Source organism: Carettochelys insculpta, chromosome 3, assembly GCF_033958435.1.
Source record: "Carettochelys insculpta isolate YL-2023 chromosome 3, ASM3395843v1, whole genome shotgun sequence".
Lineage (NCBI taxonomy): Eukaryota > Metazoa > Chordata > Testudines > Carettochelyidae > Carettochelys > Carettochelys insculpta.
In genome coordinates, this window is record NC_134139.1 from 175,430,333 (window position 1) to 175,436,332 (window position 6,000).

The window sequence follows — 6,000 nt, forward strand, 5'->3', positions numbered from 1 at the left end:
TTTGTGTCCCCGCTACCCTCCCGTTGGCAGGACTGCTGGCTCATCTGCTGCATCTGAGCCTGCTGCTGCCACCCCAAGCAGCAACCAAGCTTAACACTCCTGTCCCAGCATTGAGGGAGCAATGGAGACAGGGATGGGTGGAGGGGCACCATTGCTTTTCCCCCCCATTCACTTCACCAAAGTACAAGCTCCCCAGCGAAGGTGACTGCACAGGGCACAGGTGTATGTTGAGGAGTAAAGGCACTTCGAAGTGCCCATGGCTACACACATGCTGGAACTTCCAAGTTTGATAGTTTGAAGCTGCCACGGGGGAGGATTAGCCTAATGAAGTGCCACCTATTCACCGCAGCACTTCATTAGTAATCTCCCTTCACCCTGATTACCATGCCCCCTCCAAAGTTGGGGACAAGTGTAGATGAGCCCTTTTAGCAGTAGGTTTCCCTCTAAGCTACTATCTGTGTTGATGGACATGATAGTTAGGATAAGGAAGATAAAATGATGGCAACTCCCAGCAGTATTGCATAATAGGCAGTCCCCGTGTCTTCCACTCATTTGGGGAATGCACACAGTAGCAGCATCTATTTAATATATCGAGGCTACTTCTACACTATGAGACAAATTTGAATTTAAGGCAGTGAGCTTATTACCACCACGTAACTGTCTCCACTGTAAATACCATTAGCTTGATTTAGGGAGCACTAATATTGACATCACAATATAGTCAGTGCCTACTGGATGTAGCGTCAAATTCAAATTCAAAATTTCGATTGAAGGGCAGCATGGAAGCGTCACGTCTTAAAATTGAGGTGTCCTGTATGTAACCCACAATGCCACCCAGTGCTCCACTCTGGTCACTGCTTTCCAGGTGTGCAAGAACTAGGTAATAGGAAGACCGCAAATTTCACATGGGGACCAGGAAGCCTGTGGCTGTGGGGTCATGTCTGTATGAGAGCCTGATGAGAAACTTTTCTTTCTTTGGTGTTAGCTGTGAGTAGATCTACTCATTACAAAGAGCCCCAGCATGGAGTTTGTGTTCTGTCTGTACACTTGGTAATTTTTTTTGCACTGCCTGGTGCCAGCCGCTGCCCTGCCACAACATGTAGAAACAAGGCTGTTGTGGGGGTCATGCTTGCATAAGAGGCTGAGAAACTTCTTCTCAGTGGTTTACATTTGTACAGCCCCTTCCTTCCCTACAGCTGCCACGGAGTCAGGGTCTTTCCTGCACTCAACCACATCATGTGGCTAGCCCCCACAACCCCATAAAAGGACATGCCTGCCATTTGGTGCTGACCATGTTGCCAGGAAGTACCATGGCCTGACTTACATGGGGTTAAGGCTCCACGAGTAGGAAAGATTTTCAGAGGCTTGCAGCCATCCAGGGGGACTGCTTCAACTGGCTGTCCACCAAAAATATTTTGGGACCTTTCTGCCACTGAGGCGGAGTCTTGCCCAGCAGCTGCAAATTGTGGGGGCTTGCAGCTGTCAGGGTGGGGCTACTTCAGCTGCCCCCCTCCCACTGAAACCTCCCATGCCGTCCTCCCCATCAAGGACCCAGGGGCTAGCTGCCAGCAGAGGAGGAAGTCTCTCCCAGGAGCTAAGATTTTCTGGGCCTTTCTTCTGCCGGGGGGAAATCTCCCCCAGTGGCTATGAATTGCAGGGCCTAGCTGCCACCCAGGGAGAAAGGTTCAAGTGGCCCTCAAGCCACAGACCATGTACTCCACAGCCAAAAAAGATTTTTGGAACCATGTCAAGTGGCCATTCAACTTCTCAAATACCAAACTGCCCCACAATGGCAATGAAATTTGGCAAGCCCCATCCCCCGTGTTGGCAATGTTGGTGTGGTGAAGAAGTTAAAACTCTTTTTTTTTCTATCCTCTTTCTTCTGACTTTGGACCCCTTCATGGAGGGAGGAATGGGTGGAGGGCCAGCTGATAATATAGACTGTGCACAGAAGCTGTATAGTGAGTTGAGAACCCAAAAACCTCCCCTCAGCAACTCACTTTTTTCAAAAACTTTACTATCTACTCTTTCTTCATGTTTTTCATTATCCCTGTATTATTTTCTGGGATCAGATCAAGGGGTGCGGGGTACAGTCAGTGGAGGGCCAGTTGAGAAGATACACAGCTGCTGATTTTTATAAATTCCTTGATAATTCAGTTACAGCTACAGTTGTTTAAAAGCAATTCAGTTATGGAAGAAAGAGATTCCTGTTTATTTGGTGATCTTTGTTGATCCCTTCCTTTTCCTTCCTTCCATCTGGAAAAATGGACATTAACTTACCATGGGAGGGAAATGAGGGCAATGCAATGTGGGAAGATGATGTCATATACCAGTGAAAATAACCAGAATGCTATGGGGATGAGAGAACTGTGGGAAAGGTTCCCAACAATGCACTGCTGCAACAGTCTGTTTGCTGCTTGAGTGTGGCAGCAATAAGCCAACTTTGTGAGGAGCATGTGGGGAAAGTCAAATTCAAATGTATAAAATCCAGTGTTACAAAATCAATATTAATAAATTTGAATTTATCTCATAGCCTTAGATTGCCCCATCACCAGCTTAGGTAGAGTGCAGTTTGCAGCCTTGTCCATGGAAGCCCTACTCTACCAGCTAAAGTGGAGGTGGAACCTGGCTATAATTCCACACTTTCCCTCCTACTTTGTATATTTGTTTACGGAACTGGTGTGACTTGTATTCCATAATCTGTATCTTTACATTTCTAAGAGTCTGCTGCTATGGGGGCAACTATTTTGTCAAGTAAAGATGTGGCAGTTTCTCACAAAGGAGGCATGTACACTGTGCTCTCTTCTGTAGACTCTGATTTTGTCCTTTCTTGTTTCTTCTCCATATACCCCTTCCTAATCTAAAAGAGTAGATCAGAATGTTCTATTTATCTCAGGAAGCTTTTGTAAATAAGTGGGATGGGCTCTAATGCTTACTGTGTCCCAGCATGGTCTAGTTTTCAGGCTGTTACTAAAAAGCTTCTTTTCTAGTGGACCAAGAAAGCAAAACACAAAAAGGTACTCAAATTCTGCAGTCTCCACCTTACGTATGGTGCTGTCAGACACATACGTAATGGTATTTCATGAGAAACAATGCAACATTGCAAACTAAATGCAAATAATACGATCACACACAACCCCAACAGGAACATAGGACAGAGACTGGCAGACTTGTTTCCCCTTCACATCTCCTCTAGTGCCTTTATGGAGCTACCTCTTCATTGGACCACTTTTGCTCGTACATAAGTCATGCTTGGCAGCAAGGAAGAAACACTCATTTTTTTACATATAAGGAATCATCTTAATATGTACATTAGTCTGGCCTCAGACATTACCACAAACACACCATCAAATTTCCCTTTATCCTACAAATGGAGTAAAGGATCTTATCCCCTGGGCTTACTCTCATACACCTATAATCTCCAGTCTCATCAATAAAGTTTATTACGCCTCACTTCCTATTACCCCCACTCCTCCTCTCTATGGGATGACTCCTTTCTTCATTTCAGGTGGTCTCACAGCTCTTGCATGTTTAGTTTTGAACAAACCCTCAAATATCCTCACAATTCAGTTACATTTCTGCCTGGTTTCATAGCAAATCCCTGTGAAATGATCACATGTCTGTGTTTTCCATGTGGAAGAAGTCCCTTGGTATAATCCAGAACCTGGCCCTGGTTAAACTGAAAACATTGGAGTTAAGAACATAACATAGAAGCAAATGAGATATGCCTGGTATGAGATTTATTGTGGATCTTTCACACGGCTATAGTCATTTCATGTGATTTCAGAACAATTAAACTTGCTTCATCTGCAATTAAAATATTAACAAATACATTTGTCACCTACATGATTAACGACTTGGAAAGTCAAATTAAGCCAATCAAAGGAAAGTATCTCAAAATCAAGTAATACCTCCTCTTTAAACTTACAGTTTTGCAGAATAACAGGAAATATTTTTAAATATTCCTGATGCTGAACCCCGCCCCCGTTCATATCACGGTGCTTCTAATAACATTAAGTAAAACCCTAACCATGTTCAATGTTGTTATATTAGAATCAACAGTAATGCCACTTTTAATTAAACTAGATATTGCAAAGAATTTATGCTCTCCTACATTGATCCTTATAATCTTATTTCATATTTTACCCACTGAAGTATTTTTATTAATAGCACTAGAAAGGTTTTGGCAGCAGGGTTTCTTAGATCTTTTAATAACCTTTTGAGCCTGAGCCTGCTGCCTTTCATAATCTACCAAATCCTCTAACTTGAAGGAATGTCTCGTCTTATTCAAAGCCTTTCCTTTTTCTTTGACTATCCTTTCACAATGCTTAACCTAGAAAGGGACACTTGCTTTTCTTCCCATACAACTTAGTAATAGCAAAAAAACACCAATAGAAATATTCAGATAAAAAGCCTCTTGGCATAGTCAGTGACAGTTTACATAACCCCCTTAAAATGGACAGAATAAAAAGAGAGCCAGTCCATCTTTTAAAAGTCCATCTTTCCTCTATTGCTTATACATTTAAAGGACAGCCATAAATCAATAGATGTCGGAAAATGGTCATTCCACACCACTAGAAAAATCAATTTCAAACTGTAAAACCAACTTCTAGTATTTACTAGTAACTTCCTGGAATTTACATTCTATTGATGCTTAAATAAAACAGTCAAAACAGTAAAACTGTCCAAACTAATCCCAAATCCATCATTCCTACCAGACGTCCGTCTGTTAAATTTTCTACCTGAATCCCCATAGCAGTCAGCATTTTTTTACACTGCCTTTAAACTCTTCCCATGGATACCAGTTATGACAATATTTGCATGTATGTGTTTAGAGTATAATTCTTCCTGGATTTAAGTGACCTTTAATTGTCATATGCTTGGTCTTTAAAATACCATCTCACTACAGAATCTAATTTTTATTAAATTGTATTAACTTTATTAAATTGTATTAATATCTCAGTAGTTTTAAAATCCACCATGGTGTGGTAGCCACGTTAACAAAGGCTATGATGGAAGCCTATAATTATATATTTTAAAGTCCTAATTAGTACTTTCCCAGGACCAACATTCTAACTCTGGGCTAAATCTCTTTTATAACACCTTAATGGTCACAGGACGTGATACAAAGCCAGCTGAGAGCAATGGAACTGCTCCCATTGATTTTAGTGTGATTTGGAGCTGTCTTTTAGCCCATATTCTACTTGTCTCTTTGAGGGGAGCACAGTTTGGGGTGGACGACCTCTCTTTCCCTCCCACTCCACCGCTGCCAATGTGGTGTGTGTAAGCACTAAGTAGAATTGTATCACATACCCTCAGCTTGCCGTGCTCTCCTAGCCCATGCAAAGGGAGGGCTGAGTATGGCCTCGTCCTCTTCCAACCCCCTTGGGGCTTTGCGCTTGGACATCGATAGCAGTGCCGGCTAATTCCTGTCCTCATTAAGTATTGGGTTATGCTCAACTTGACCTGCTGCTCACAAACAGGGAAGAACTGGTGGGAAAAATAGAAGTGAGTGGCAGCCTGGGCTGCAGTGACTATGAGATGGTAGATTTCAGGATCCTGACAGAAGCAAGAAAGGTGAACAGTAATATACAGACCCTTGATTTCAAAAGAACAGACTTCGACTCCCAGAGAGAACTGATGGGCAGGATCCCTTAGGAAATGAAGATGAAGGAGAAAACAGTTCAAGAGAATATGGCAGTATTTTAAAGAAGTCATACTGAAGGTACAGGAACAAACCATCCCACTGCATAGTAAAGAATGCAAATGTGGTAGGCAACCAGCTTGGCTGAAAGGGGAAATCCTTGGTCACCATTAAACTCAAAAAGGATGCATAGAAGAAGTGGAAACATGGACAGTTGACTAAGGAGGAGTATAAATATAGGGCTGGAGAATGCCGGACAGTAATCAGGAAAGAGAAAGCACAATTGGAACTGAAGCCGACAAGGGATGTGAAGGGTAGCAAGATGAGTTTCTACAGGCATGTTAACAATAAGAGGG